The sequence below is a fragment of the Taudactylus pleione genome, unplaced genomic scaffold (genome assembly GCF_031769625.1).
Source record: "Taudactylus pleione unplaced genomic scaffold, aTauple2 ptg000154l, whole genome shotgun sequence".
Classification (NCBI taxonomy): domain Eukaryota; kingdom Metazoa; phylum Chordata; class Amphibia; order Anura; family Myobatrachidae; genus Taudactylus; species Taudactylus pleione.
Genome location: NW_028284556.1, coordinates 12,762,326 through 12,777,959, shown reverse-complemented (window position 1 = coordinate 12,777,959; position 15,634 = coordinate 12,762,326).

Sequence of the window (15,634 nt, the reverse complement as noted above, 5' to 3'; positions counted from 1 at the left end):
GAATACTCTGACAAAAGCTCCTGCATTGGGAATACCTGATTATGAAAAACCTTTTGATTTGTATTGTACGGAATCCGATGGTTGTGCTGCTGGTGTCCATACACAAAAACATGGTGATGCCAGTAGGCCCGTAGCAGACTACAGTGCCCAATTGGACACTGTGGCAAGATCACTCCCCACCTGTTTGAGAAGTGTTGCAGCTACCGCTGTATTGTGAGTAAAAGTGAGGACATAGTATTGGGTCATGATATGATTGTCTACACTCCCCATGCTGCTCTGTTGAACTCAGCTCAAACCAGACACGTCTCTTCAGCTAGGTTTACCAAATGAGAACTAGCTCTAATCTCACCCGCAAACATTACTGTTAAACATTGCAGCACGCTGAATCCAGCAACGAAATTTACCATATGTACAACATGATGTACAAAGGGTGGAAGGAGAGGAGTTGCTGGTGGGAGGTGAGTTCAACAGACATAATGATACGCACGATTGTATGACATATCTGAATCAGACCTTTACTGCTAGACCTGACATACATGACACACCTTTAGAGAATGTAGATGTAACCTTTTATATGGATGGGAGTTGTCATAGACAAACAGACACAGGTGAATTATGTACAGGTTATGCTGTTGTAAATGACACAGACATTATAGAAGCTAAGCCTCTTGGTCCTCCTCACTCAGCCCAGGTGGCAGAGTTAGTAGCACTAACTAGAGCATGTGAACTGGCAGCAGGCAAATCTGCTAACATTTACACTGACTCGAGGTATGCGTTAGGGGTGGTGCACGATTTTGGGGCTCTATGGTGTCTGAGAAATTTTATGATAGCAGCAGGCACACCAGTTGCACATTCATGATATATAAAACAGCTTTTAGAAGCAATTCAACTGCCCAAAGCGGTGGCAGTAATTAAATGTAAAGCCCATACATGTGAGGATGATCTGGTGTCACTGGGCAACAACAGAGCCAATGAAGCTGAAAAATGGGCAGCAGGGTTAAAAATGTTTTCTCCAACTGAAAAAATTATGTCTTTCCAAACAATTGATATGCTGAACTTAATTGAGATGCAAAATTTGTGTTCAATTCAGGAAAAATCCATTTGGAAGTCCAAGGGATGTGGGCAAGAGTCTTCCGGGCTCTGGAGGGATGGACAAGGTAAGCCAGTAGCCCCCAAGGCATATTACCCCAGCCTGGCTGAGGCAGCAAACAGTCTGACTCATCTGGGTGAACAAGGTATGTGCAAGTTGGTGAGGGCATACTGGTGCGCACCAGGTTTTTCTTCACAAGCAGAAAAGATAGCAATGTCCTGTCTGACCTGCTTGAGGAAGAAAATAGGGAAAGCGATCCCTACCAAACTGTCCCACATTCCACCAACCTATGGACCTTTCCAGGTGATACAAATTGATTTCATCCAATTACCACCCTGCAGTAACCTTAAGTATGTATTAGTGTGCACAGATGTATTTTCTAACTGGGTTGAGGCCTACCCAGTGGCCACTTGTACTGCTGCATTTACTGCCAAGAAAATAGTTCAGGAATTTGTATGCAGGTACGGTATCCCTAAAATCATCAAGAGTGATAGGGGTACTCATTTCAAAAGTGATGTTTTTCAAAATATGTGTAAGCTGTTGGGTATTAATAGCCGACTTCATACTCCCTACCAACCGCAAGACAGTGCCAAGGTAGAGAGGATGAACGGGACTATTAAAAATAAGTTAAGTAAAATCATGGCAGAGACTGGACTAGGATGGCCAGAAGCATTACCTTTGGTCCTACATAGCATAAGGACCACTCCTAGACCTCCTCTGAATCTGTCCCCATTTGAAATATTGTTCGGTAGATAACCTCATTTGATCATAAGTCCACAGGAAGACCTGAAGGGTAACAATGAGGTAATTGTAAAGTATCTTATATCAATGAGTAAGCAGTTAAAGCAACAGCAGCAGAAACTGAAATTGTTGTCTAATGATATGCCTGAAACTAACTGTCATGATGTTGAACCAGGAGAATATGTAATGATCAGAAATTTCTTGCGTTCAGGTTGTTTGACTGATCGGTGGGAAGGTCCGTACCAGGTGCTGCTGACAAGTACTACATCTTTGAAGGTGGCCGAGAGAGATACCTGGGCCATTCCACTCACTGCAAAAAGGTCAATTAACCGGTGGAGAAACAAGTCGGAGACAAGGCTGATAGTGTGGACCTGTTGCTCGCGAGCTTGTTCCGGGAGGATTGAAAAGGTTGTAGTGAGATACCTGAACTAAAAAAAACTTGCAGGTTTTGTTGTGACAATGGACGGGCCTGCTGTGTTCATTTTCATATTCTCTTTTACAGTGTTCACCATCTTGGTCAGTTCGGGTATATCCAGTTTCTGTGATGGGAGAGCGATCAAGGAAATGGGAGCTGATGGCAGTGCTGATGGAGTGGAGTCAGGAGGAGTGCAATGCCAATCAGGGGAGTGTCTGACCAATCTTAGTACTGTTATTGTTAAAAGGGAGGTCATTCCAGATACTCGGGGAGGTTTATCGTCTGAAGATTCCTGTATTTGTGAGCTATGTGGGTCCCTAGTTGATGAGAATTGTATCCAACAGTGCCAGCCTAAATATAACCCATACTGGGGTGGGTATCCTTTAGAGGATTATCATAGCATGGTAGGCAGTGTTAAATCAAACTGATTGCTGGGTGTGTTCACATGTGCCACAGGGACAGCTAATGTAGGGTTGGTGCCATTTCCACTGAGTATCACGGAAATTTTAGAATTACAGAAAGGGAAAACATTGGATGGAAAATTTCTCTCATCCAAACCACCTCATTTCAAACTCTATCAATTCCAAGTAGATAGATCACTTTTGTGTTTAAACATAACCAACCCCAATAAACCCGGGAGTTGGGAAGTCACGGGGAATAATCAGACGATTTCCTTCTCACAAAGAGCTGATAATGAGTCCATAAACCATGAACTGTTACGCTCAATTAAATCTGGGGGGAAACATTTTAGGTATAGGTATACATTGAGTTCCATCAAAGAAATTATTGGTAAGGTGCCAAATGGTTATTGTGCTAAAATAATACAGCCAGAAACTTGCATGTACCAGATGGAAGACCCAGAAATAGGATTGTTTGTAAGGGAAATGTGCTTAATGATAATGATGCATACCATTCCTTATGTTCTCCCTGATAATGTATATTTCATATGTGGAAAGCGTATAAATGGCTCTCCCCGAGTTCCGAAGGTTTGTGTTACCTGGGAAGAGTAGTCGCAGAAGTTATGACCCTCACACACGTTGAAACGCTTGGTATACATAAAAACACACCGTCACCATATCTTCACACACAATATGAACACAGAGGCAAAAGAAATATGATACCTGGTGACGTGCATAAAGCCACTCAGTTAATCAGTGAGACAACTGGCTTTCAAGTTTTAGTCGCATTGGATCCCACCAGGATTGCTCGGGGTACATTAAATTTTAGGTATATTTAGGAACTTGCTAAATTGATAGATAATATCACCGAGATGTACGATGACACATTCAGGTATGCAGGGAAAGAATTGCAAGCGTACAAGAAAGAACTGCTGCAAAACAGGCTAGTGTTGAATTATTTAACTGCTGTTACTGGAGGGTATTGCATAACGTTAGCCACTAAGTTCGGAGTAAAATGTTGCAACTATGTCACCAATGATACCAGCGACCCCAAGGAGGTGATAGACTGAAAGATGGATGAAATTCTGAAGCTAAAATGGGAGTTTCGTAAGAACCATAACGCTTCAGTGGCTGAAGTAGGAGAAGAGATAGAAGGATGGATTTCATGGCTGAACCCAGTAAAATGGTTCTCAGGTCTAGGGGAATGGGTCCAGGAAGTGATCGCTAGCATAGGCAAATTCTTGATCCTTATACTAATTGTCATCATAATAATTGGCATATGTGTCCGGTGTGTTCCTATTGTATTGAAGAGTGGAAAATGTAAAAATAGAATAAAACGCAAGAACGAAACTATGATGGTGGTCAGTAATGACAATATGTATACCGAGGTAAATATAGAACTGCATTACAACTCTGAACTAGGAAATATCATCATTTGATGTATTATATTTAGACGTGCATAGAATGTATTATTGAAATTTTATTTTTAGAACACCTCAGATAATGTAAAGTCTCAATTCCCCTTCAAGACTGTTTTTATAAGACTGGTGCATTCCCACACCTTTCACATGATCTTCCAAGATCCGCAGTGTGCGTATAACAGTAGTTTTATGTCCCCACCCAGAGACACATTATTGATGGATTAAGAACCACCTTGTGCCATCCCATAATAAAACTAAATAATATGTAAATGTAAGCCTAAATTAAAACTCAGAGAATAGATAGTGATAGCATGTTGTTTGCTATCAAAGGGTGGACTGTCGAAGCTGGAAAATTGGCTGAGACAAAATCAGTTTAAAATTGAATCACGGCGACGCCATCTTGTGACTGGCCGCAAGATGCCATCATGGAAATGAGATCGCAAGACACCATTTTGCGAATGGCCGCCCAAGTGCCATTTTAGATAAACTCACATTTAAGTACATATGGCGATATTACTATTAGCACCATGCGATTGCATCTTTCATCATTTCTCATATACACAGTAATATGCACAATTGAGCTGTTAACTAGTCTCATATTAGCGAATGCATAAGACCCCGAATGAAAAACGCTGTTTAGTAGCTAAATGCGCATGCATCCGGACCAAGTTAACTAGCGTCTTTATATCAAACCCCGCATACTCACACATTACATATTCACATACAAGGTTTCATAAGCTTTAAGGTATAAAATTTAAGTTGTTCATTTAGTATAAATGCTATGAAATAAAGATTGGTAACTAAGGTTTTATACATGCTAAGTAAGCCGTGTTTGGTTTTGTACTGATGCGTACTCTTTCCACAGTATTCCGGTGATATCGGTGGGGAGATCGCATCATGCATTCTCGAGTTATGGAGTGCAGAGACTTCAAGCAACAAAATGTATATGATATAAATAACTGTTAGGATGTTGCATGTGGCGGGAGGGCAGAGATCCCCAGTTGTTAGGGGCTGGGTGAGTCTATTTGAACCAGCCTGTTAAATTCTCTGTAACAGATGCTTCTTCCCTGGGAACCAATGACATCAGCAACAAACTTCTCTATTGTCCGATCTATTCTGGGGGGGTATAAATAAGTGTGCTCAAACACTGGGTCTTTAGTCTTCGTGCTGAATGCTGATAGACGAGGGGTTTCTTACTGATGCCTAACATCTGGTCCGGAAGCGCTGAGTATGTATACTGTACTTGGATCTGTATAATTCCTTTGCGCCGAATTGTGTCTGGATCAATAGCGTGTAACTGACTGTACTTTTACTTGAATAATACTTGTGCTTTGGAAACACAGATTCCAGGTCTTAAGTCTTTATTTACTGTATGACTGCGTACGCAAATTAGTGTAATCTTTAGAAGGTATAGGCAGAATATTAGAAGGTATAGACAGGATATTAGAAGGTATAGGAAGGAGTGTATAGAGCTTCTGATCCAGTATCGTTAGATGTAATTACCCTCAAATTAAATCTGAAAGTCTTCAGTTAAAGCACATCTTGTTTGTTTCATTTCAAAGCCATTGTTGTGGTGAATAGAGGCCAAAATATGAAAATTCTGTCAATGTCCCAATATATATGCACCTGACTGATCCTGATCGGGGCTGTTGAATCCGGTCGCAGGGCATAAGGTACTGTGCTGTTTGTGTCCCTCTAGTCCCCCCTACCACCATCTGCATTGACCTCCTAAGTTGGAGGATAACAGGGTATGGTGTATTCCATAAGTGCTTTTAATACTGCACAAATGTAGCTGGATAGCCCTGATCGAGATTACAGAGATCTAATCTTCCTCATTGCTGTCACCCAACCTCACTCAGGGACTCTCTGAGCTTACCAATTGGAGGAATTGTTGGCCTCTCCTACACCCCAGGTTTTGCTATCTTTACCTGTGCCTGGACTAGAATATAAGCTTCTGCATTTTGGTAATGCGTTAACATCATGCTTGGTATGCCTGCAGTGGCTGTAGCCCTAATATAATTGCTGACATACAGTATCACTGATGAGTCTGGTTGCTCCCAGAGGATTCGCTGCCATGGGATTTGGTCTCCTAATATACAGTTTCATATCTAAATCACAGAATCTAACTGTCTCCTGTGAGTTTGGGTACTCATTGTATTTTAATGATTTACTGGAGTGTTAATAATTGAGTGACCTCCTGTTTGTATCTTTTTCACATTTAACTCACCTACTATCTATGGTCTGTGAAACATTCTGAACAGTGTTTGTTTTATTAACTTTTTACTTTGTGCATTTCTGGTGATGAAACGTTATTTAGAAAGATCTGCTTTGAATAAAATGATTAAGACTAAGCAATCCCAACAGACACCCTTCGTGAGGCAGCCTGGTTCCTCTCCCTTTTCATCTCCCTCCCACTCCTCAACTGGAGCACTAAATCCCTCTCCACTGCTACTGATGGTGGCTTCCTCAACTGTAGATGCAGCTATGGAAATGTCTCTAATCATTATGCCCATATTAGAGCAAAAATTTTCAGAACAACAGTTGTTATTGCTTCTATTGTCTCACAAATGGATTCAACAGAGAAACAGGTAACACATTTGGAGCAGCACCTCTATGATGCTGAGAACTCTTTAGTTACAGCACAAAACACTATTCTTTCCGAATCTAAAGCAATTGCATTTTGTTGAAAAATTAGATGATCTTGAGAACTGCAGTAGTGGGGATAATATCCGGTTCATAGGAATCCCTGAAACTATTAAGGGTCAGTACCGCTTCACATTTTTGCAATTTGACCTTCTGGCATCTCTGGGCATTTCTCTCTCTAGTTCTAATATGTTACTTGAAAGAGATCATTGCCTGGGCCAAGAGCAGGAGGGCAGCTCCCAGAGACCAGGAGCAGTCTTGATCCATCTGCTACATTTTCGGGATAGGGAATCTCTTATGTAGGCTTATCGCTGCACTCATGAGGTGAGAGTACAAAGTTACAAAATACTCCTCTTCCAGGATTTTTTGGTTCATGTCTCCCAAAAGAGTTGTGAGTGTATGTAAACACCCTTTTGAAAACCATATACACTTTAATTTGATGTACCCTGCTAAATTAAGGTTACACACAATGGCCTCACCCACATTTTTGATGATGTCTCTGCTGCCAAATTTTCTATTCAGCACCTCCTCTCCGCCACAACTCCCACGCAAAAACCTTTCCCACCTCCCGTCCTCCGAGATATAGTTGTGAACCCGGGGGGGTCGATATTTAATCTTGGATGTCACAATTGGAGATGAGGCCTTCACCCTGGTTAATGTATATGCCCCCAACCTCCCTAATCAAGACTTCTATAACTCTCTTTCTGCTCTTTTGCTACAGAGAGCAGGATGCAGTTAAATTACCGCCGCCCAGAATGCCGGCTGTCAGAATGCTGATGGCGGAATTCCGAACTAGGATTAAAGAAATGCATTGAAATGCCAATGCCTATCTTTAGCCCCACACCAAAAATCCGACACCTGGCATCCCGAACGAGGTATGCCGGGGACAGCTAGCTTGTAGTCAAGGGAGGAAGGGTAGGGGAAGGGGGGGTTAGGGTTAGGCACCCCCCTGGGAGGGTTAGGTTTATGGTGTGGGAAGGGGGGGTTAGGATTATACATCCCTGGGGGGGACTTAGGGTTAGGCACCACTGAGGGGAGGTTAGGGTGAGGCACCCCTAAGGAAGGGTTTGGGTTAGGGGGGTAGAGGGGAGCGTTAGAGTACTTACCGGCCGCTGTCGGGATATTCTCCCTTCCGGCTTCCAACGTTGGTATGAGAACCGGCAGCTATTCAGCCATTGGTATATTTTATACCAATTCCTACAGAGAAACCCCTAATTTAATCATAGGAAGGGATTTTAACATTGGGGATAATCCTAGGCTAGATAAATCTTCCCATTCTCTTCCTATCCCCTCTGCTCTATATGAGCATTTTCACTTGATTCAAAACAGGCATAATCTTGAAGATCCCTAGTGCTTATGTAATTCTACAGATAACACTTAGGGGTAAATTTACTAAGATTCATGTCTGTTCGAGTTATGCTGATTGGAAACTTGATTTGCGTTACTGAAAATCGGGTGATTTTAGGCTTCTGAAACAGTCATATTTACCAAGAAGCGTGTTTAGCTGTGATCGTATTTTCTGATGATGTATCTGTTCGAGATTTCTCCCCAGAGTTGCAAGTGTCTGACTGCAGCCAAATACTCCCAAGTAAGAAGCCTGCACATTTCAGTGAGACGCTTGTGTGTTTTCAATATTAAAAAGTGTTAAATGTGAAAAAAAATGGCATTGGGTCCCTCCAAAAAAAGCATAACAAGCCTCGGGTGCATCAACCAGTCCTGGTTCCTAAAAATTTTGGGGAAAAACGTGTATGATTCCCCCATACTTTAGGAACCAGCCAGAAATTGCGTAGGGCTCCCCCTATTTTTAAAACCAGCACTGGGCTGGTGTAATGCTACAACCAGGGGACCCTGTCACCGGGTCTCCCTGACCAAAGCATTACCACCCCAAGCTGGTCAGCCCAAGCCAGGGATCTCAGGGTAGGTGGAGACCCCCCAAATAAAGAGGTCCTCCCTCTCCTGAGCATCCCAGGCTTACGCTGAAGCCTGGAGCTCTTCCCTGCACCCTTGGCCATTAGGTGCAGGGGTAATAGTGCAGAAAATATAATGAAACTATTGTTTTTTAAAATGGAACTACAGGTGCCAGCGTGCCTGCCCTAAGGAACTTATGGAACTACAAGTGCCAGCAGGTGGCCAGCACCTGTACCACCATTGTAAAAAAATAGTTAAAAAACTACAAGACACACACATCATAGTAAGTAACATTTTATTACATACCTACCACACTCACACATAGTTACCTGATGCCAGCTTTTTGGTCCCCTTCTCCAAGTAGACTTCCAATGGGTTACCTGTTAAAAAAACAATCCGATACTCACCAAAGTCCTTGCACTGGTCACCGTAGCATCCACGGGTCTTGGCAAAATAAAAAACTGACACGCGGACCAGTTCATACTGTAGTGATGTATGTGGTGTGACCACATATATCGCTAGCTGGCTGCAGTCAACACATCCCACATGGAAAATATCAAGAGCCGGAGTTGCCAGTCAATCAGCGACCACTCTACAGTGTACGGCAGCTGATTGCCTGGCCGCTCCGGCTCCTGACAGTTTCCACATTGGATGTGCAGTCAGTAGCCGTTCGCTATTCTTTGATAGTAAGGGGAGATGTTGATATCCATTTAAGTGTATTGACCGCCTTAGCAGCACTGTTCATATGGTGCAAGAGAGACTTTTTGTATTTAGAGATGGGTCAAGAGATGACATTCACAATCCAAAATTCTGGGCCTTCGGTGACTCCATCTTCTACAATGTATTTTGCAATTTGAATAACTTGGTTCCAGAAGGCAGCCAAGGAAGGACAGAGCCTATTTCTGTCTCTACACTATGACCAGAACTTTAGATTTGTGTCTTTATTTGTTTATCACAATATATGTTGTACATGATTTTTTTTTTACTTTTATCTTCAATACATTATGATACTTAATAAAAAGTATTATGAGAAAAAAAAAATGTTCAGTAGGTGAAGTGCTGGGAGTTCCAGTGTGAAGTTTTCAAAAAAAATTAAAATGTTTTAAACTTGTGTGTGTTCAGGTCCAGGCAGTGGCACTATGTTAAAAAATAATGGGCCTGATTCAGAGCCGCTCGTAAGCGGCCGCTCGTTCGCTCCGAGCGATGTTTGCCCAACTGCGCATGCGTACGGATCGTTTAATGCATGCGCGAACCAGTCAGTGCGGTCGAAATTCATGTGGTACAAAATAGCGAATGCCTGATAATTTGAGTGATAGAATGAGGTGTATGTGGGTGGTAACAGGGGAAGGTGCTTGAAGACGGGGAGTGGAGATCAGAACGCAGGCGTGCTTAATGGTCAAAACGGGCATTTTATGGGTGTGCATAATTAGAACAGCAGCGTCATTGACCACGTCACTGGGTTATTTTATAGTCAAAACTGCTCGCAAGATTGTGGTAGCAAAAACCAACCACAAGAATAGCAAGCAGTTCATACCCTGGTCGATGTACTCGATTAATCTAATAAATAGCGGACATGACGTAGGATGCGAGCGGCCAGGGGGCGTATTTTTCCAAAAAACGACCGCAAGTTTTGTTCGCTCATTCAGACCTAGAGGCGTGAACAGACCGCAAAGAGCGAACGGTTCATTTGAATAGCCACCCCTATTTTCTGGACGAGCGCTAATTGCGTCCGGCTCTGAATCAGGCCCAATGTTCAGTAGGTGCTGTGCCACTGTTAATATCATCACTGGGAGTTGCAGTGTGAAGTTGTCAAAAAAGTAAACACTTATTTTCTTCTATAATTAGTGTGTGTTCAGGGCCAGGCAGAGGCACTGTGTTAAAAAATAACATTCAGCATTTGCAGTGCCACTATTAACGTGTGAGTCGCAATGTAAAGTTGTCAAAACTTTTTTCTTATAAAACTTGTGTGTTCAGGGCCAGGCAGTGGCACTGTGTTAAAAAAATACTGTGTCACCGTTAATATCAGCGTTGTGAGTTGCATTGTGAAGTTGTCAAAAAAGAAAAAACTTTTTTTCTTTGTAAAACTTATGTGTGTTCAGGACCAGGCAGTGGTACTGTGATAGAAAATAATGTTCAATAGGTGCCATGTGATCATTATTATCAGAGTTATGAGCCATACTGTGAAGTTTTCATTTGTTAAAATGAAGTAAAAATTTTCTTTTCTAAATGTTGTGTGTTCAGGTCCAGGGATTGGTACTGTGTTGAAAAATAAAATTCAGTAGGTACTGTGTCACCGTTAATATCAGCACTGTGAGTTGCATTGTTAAGTTATCAAAAAAAAAAAAAACTTTTTTTTCTAAAACTTGTATGTGTTTAGGGCCGGGCAGTGGCACTGTGTTAAAAAATAATGCTTAATAGGTTCCATGCCACCATTAATATCAGTGCTGTGAGTCGATATCTATCATGACCAGTCGATAGAAGAGCAGGAGCAGCAATCAGGTACTAGTGCTATATAATAAAAGCAATAGGAGCGCTTGGATTCGGCTGCATATTTAAAAAATGTTTTTACTTGAAAAAAATCAGTTTCAAAATACATATACACATGGATAGCAAGTGGAAAATACTGTGATACATATAAATTAGTATGTTAGTCTAAATATGAATATTGCACATAACCACCTATCCAATACACAACATAGATTTACAATGGAATTAACTGTTAATAACAGATATAGTCAGGCACATATATGGTTAGCAGCTTAATGGATCAGTATTATTGCGCACATGCATGCATGGATATGGGATTAGTCATACACCCGCTGGTATTTTGTGTTAGTGAAAAAAGTCATGCACTCCAATGCAACTTGTGCTCAATCCACAGATAATAAATGCCGAGTATAGCCACAATAAAGAAGAATGGTTTTGTTACCTCTACCTTAGATCAGGGAGGATATGGGTTGTGGTCTTGGGCATATCCTATCCTCTACCTACGTGACAGGGAGGAACAGAACAGGCTTCCAATGTCCAACAGCTCATTGAGCTGAGTGCCGTGACGTGGTGTATCAATGTTGCGTGCCCGGTGGTGGGCAGCGCTGAGTCCCAGCACAGAGGGACCTCTGCTCCTGTTCCACGGCCTGTCCAATCGGCCCAGGTGGAAATGGAGGGGTTAGCGTGCAGTGTGTGTTAACAGCTCCTGTGGTCTGACTTGCAGCTTCCAGGTATCACGTACCACTTGCGTACCAGTGACAGCAGACCATCTGATGCATTTCTCCACCCACAAATGTAGCGGTTTCTTCAGAGGAAGAAGTGGTTTCTTCAGAGTGCTGCAGCTGCTGCCAGTCATAATAATATTAGTACTTCAACATCTACTAAAGCCGGAGCTCAAGGGCATAAAGGGTTTAAGGACAGGGCACTTGACATCAAAACAATATTGCACAATGTTAAAGAAAAAGACATCATGCCTAATAATAAAGATATACATTTTACTGCCTAAAGCATACTTTTGCCAACATGCCATACACCACACGCAATGGCTAGAAAAGGCTCAGGCCATGGCCTTTATTTGTGAGTGGTGGTCAGACATCTTCTTCAGTAAGTTCACATGATGATGCAATACCTTTTCATTCAGATTCTAGAAGTGGTATCAAATGTAAAATAGGCAAATCAGTGCAGAAAAAAACACTAAGGCTAAAGAACAAACTATGGCCCTCATTCAGAGCCACTCGCAAACAGCAGTACGCTCGTTGCGTTCCGATGTTGAATAACCGCGCATGCGTCGGTGTAACACTGCGCATGTGCGTACGGCAGATTGCGAGTTTTTTGGGTCTCGTTCGTCAAATACCGTACAGGAAGTGACATGTCAAATGTGATTGACAGAACAGGGCGTTTTTGGGTGTTGCCGGGGGTGGAGATGGAAAAACGCAGGCGTGGCGAGGCGTTTTTGGGGCGTACATACATTAGCAAATGCGAGCGTAAAATGTGTTCGGACCGACTCATACGTCACTGGATGATCCTCTTTCCCTTCAAAATGCTCGCACAGCTTAGGGTCTGGATTACTCGACCACATTGGCGATGGCCTTCTCCTCCGTCCCGGGACTCCACGATGTTGTTGCGATTAATCGCGGAAGGGCTGAAAAGCAATTAGTGTTGGATTGAAAACCGGCTTGGTATGTGTTTTGAAATCAGTTTTTTGGGATAGCACAAAACCGTACGCAGGTGGAACTCAGAGCTGCTAATGTCAGGATGACACAATCAATTTGCGTACATTTGTGGGGGTTTATTTTGCCCTCAATTTGGTGGTTAGGGCCTATTGTAACAATAATGTCATCATGTTTTCATTTTCGCACCATTTTATTTTTACCTCTTGAATTTGCCTCGTTATATGATTTTTTAAACGTTCCTTAAAGAGCCCATTTCTTTTTTTTTAATTTTTCTTGTTTTTTGCCATTTTTTGCCTTTTGGTCCAGGATTAAATGTAACCCATTTGTACAATAATTTCACAATCCAATGTCAGATTTTTTATTTCAATTTATTGCTCAAACAAAAAAATAAAAAATTTAAATATTGGGGACATCTTTTTTTGCCAAAGATATGTCCCAAAATCAAACAAATTGGCCCAACATAACTGTTGACATAAACATACATCCAAAATTTAAAAACATTTCACAAGAAAGGAGAGGGAAGTTTTGACCAGAAAGGAATATGAGCCAAGCACAGAAGGATTGTGGGAAAAGTCACCATTGCTGTCACCGTTTTTTCACCCGTTTGGATGGGGGAGGGAGGGCGCCAGACCGGGTCCGGGATGTCATCGGGCTGGCCTGTCCAGAGGCAGATGTTGTGGCCTCTGGACTAGGCACAGGGCTAGGCACATTTGGAGGATTGGCTGATGTTGTGCCAGAGGTGGAGGATCCTGATGTTCCGGCAGGAAGGGAGGTCGGCTCCACCATGTGCTGGCGAACGAGCTGCTCCAGGGCATTGTTGGCCCTGGTATTTTCCGCCAGGGCCTGACCAATGGTCACGTTGGCCGCAGCATTTTGCTCCAGGGCCTCAGCCACCCGTACCAGACTGGCGTCCATCCTCTGCAGAATCTCCGTATGGAAATCCGATTTGAAATTGAGTTCTGTGAGGAGGGACACTGCCTGCGAGGGGGATTGCCCTGGACTGGCTTCTGCAGGGTCCTCAGCCGGATGTACTGGTTCCTCCCCTGCCGAGCCAGCAGAAATTCGGCGGCCAAGGCTCCCCTCTGGAGCAGACTCATCCGCCTGTGTCTCTGTTAGGAAAAAAGAGAAAAGGCTCACATTAGAATCTACATATTGGCACAATAACATTTCAGAGTTGATGACATCAAAAGATTTACCTGGGACAACATGAGGAGCCGCAAAGTCTGGCATGTCCGTATCCATGTTGGACACGTAAAACACCTCCACAGGCTGCACACACCCCTGTGCCAGCTCTTCTAAATCCGTCAACTCCAATGACACAGGGGTGGGACCCCCACCTGTCCCCTTGCATGCCTAGCCCTGTCCGCGAGTTTTTGCTTTAGGCGATATTTGAAGTCGCCCCATCTGTGGGAAAAAATGGAAGCCATTATCCTTTTGTTTAAAATGGTGTTTGTTTTTAGGGGGGGCAAGTGTTTACTTACCGCCGTTTGACATCCCGGGCTAGACGGACATAATCACCCACCCTATTGACAGCAACGGCTACCTCTTCCCACATTCTCCCCTTCTGGCTTAGACTCATATTCCTGTCTGCCTGTGGCAGGATGTCCACACACTTCTGTATCAAAACCTCCATCTCCTTTCTTGTGAAATGTGGCTGCCTTTTTTTTTTGGCAGCTTTGGCCGGAATACTGGGCCCAGCAGCCTCTTCCATGTCATCCTCCTCACCTATTTGTGTAAATATTCAGATTTCACAAAATCACAACTTGCCCAATCTTATGTTTCAAATTAATCATTGATACAAAATGCATGAAAGACTTACCGCCTGACTCTTGGGCATTGTTTCCCTGGTCTGTCGCCATGTCTGAGGTCCAAACAAGAAATACACCAGAATTTTAATGTGTTTTCGTGACGTATTTATGCATGCGTCCTTATTTTGCGGCCGCATCATTGATTGTGCGTTCCTATGATCCCTCTTTAATTTGTGCGCGAAACGAAACACTATTTATGGCTTGGTGTGTCTCGAGTCGAGGTGGCGTTTTTGGATTGTTGGAGGTTACCTTGGCTGGAGTGTATTGTTTGCGTATAAAGGAGTTGGCGTTTGGAGATTATTTTGTTTGGTAGATTTGCGTTTTTATTTTCCGATCTCTTTTTTGCTTTTTATTTTTTGGACCTCGTTTCTTGATTTGGTAAGTTTTGTGAAGTCTAACTTTTGATCAATTGTTGTTTCATTGTGTTTCTTCGTTTTTTTAAATTTTGGATCCCTATTTTCATCTATTTTAGCTTTTGATTAATTTCGGACCCAAAGACCTTTTGATTTGGACTCTTATATATTTGCTCTTGGTAAGTCCATTTTTTATCTTGTATTTGCGAACTAATTAGCACATTTTTACTACTTACTATTGTGACTTGTATTTGCGAACTAATTAGCGCATTTTTACTACTTACTATTGTGACTTGTATTTGCGAACTAATTAGCGCATTTTTACTACTTACTATTGTGACTTGTATTTGCGAACTAATTAGCGCATTTTTACTACCTACTATTGTGACTTGTATTTGCGAACTAATTAGCGCATTTTTACTACTTACTATTGTGACTTGTATTTGCGAACTAATTAGCGCTTTTTAAAATGCTTATTAATCATTTTTATATTTTTGAGGTTGCCCTTTCGCTTTTTGTGCAAACATTTCAACCCATTTTGATGTACTGTGTGCAATGTCATTTTGCACTTTTGCCAAATGTGTGTTTCGCATATTTTAAGTTTGGTCTAGCACAAAATTTAGAAACAAAAATGCACAGAGTGAAATTTGTAAAATAATTTTTGTGATTAATTTCAGTTTGGACGTATCATGACAAT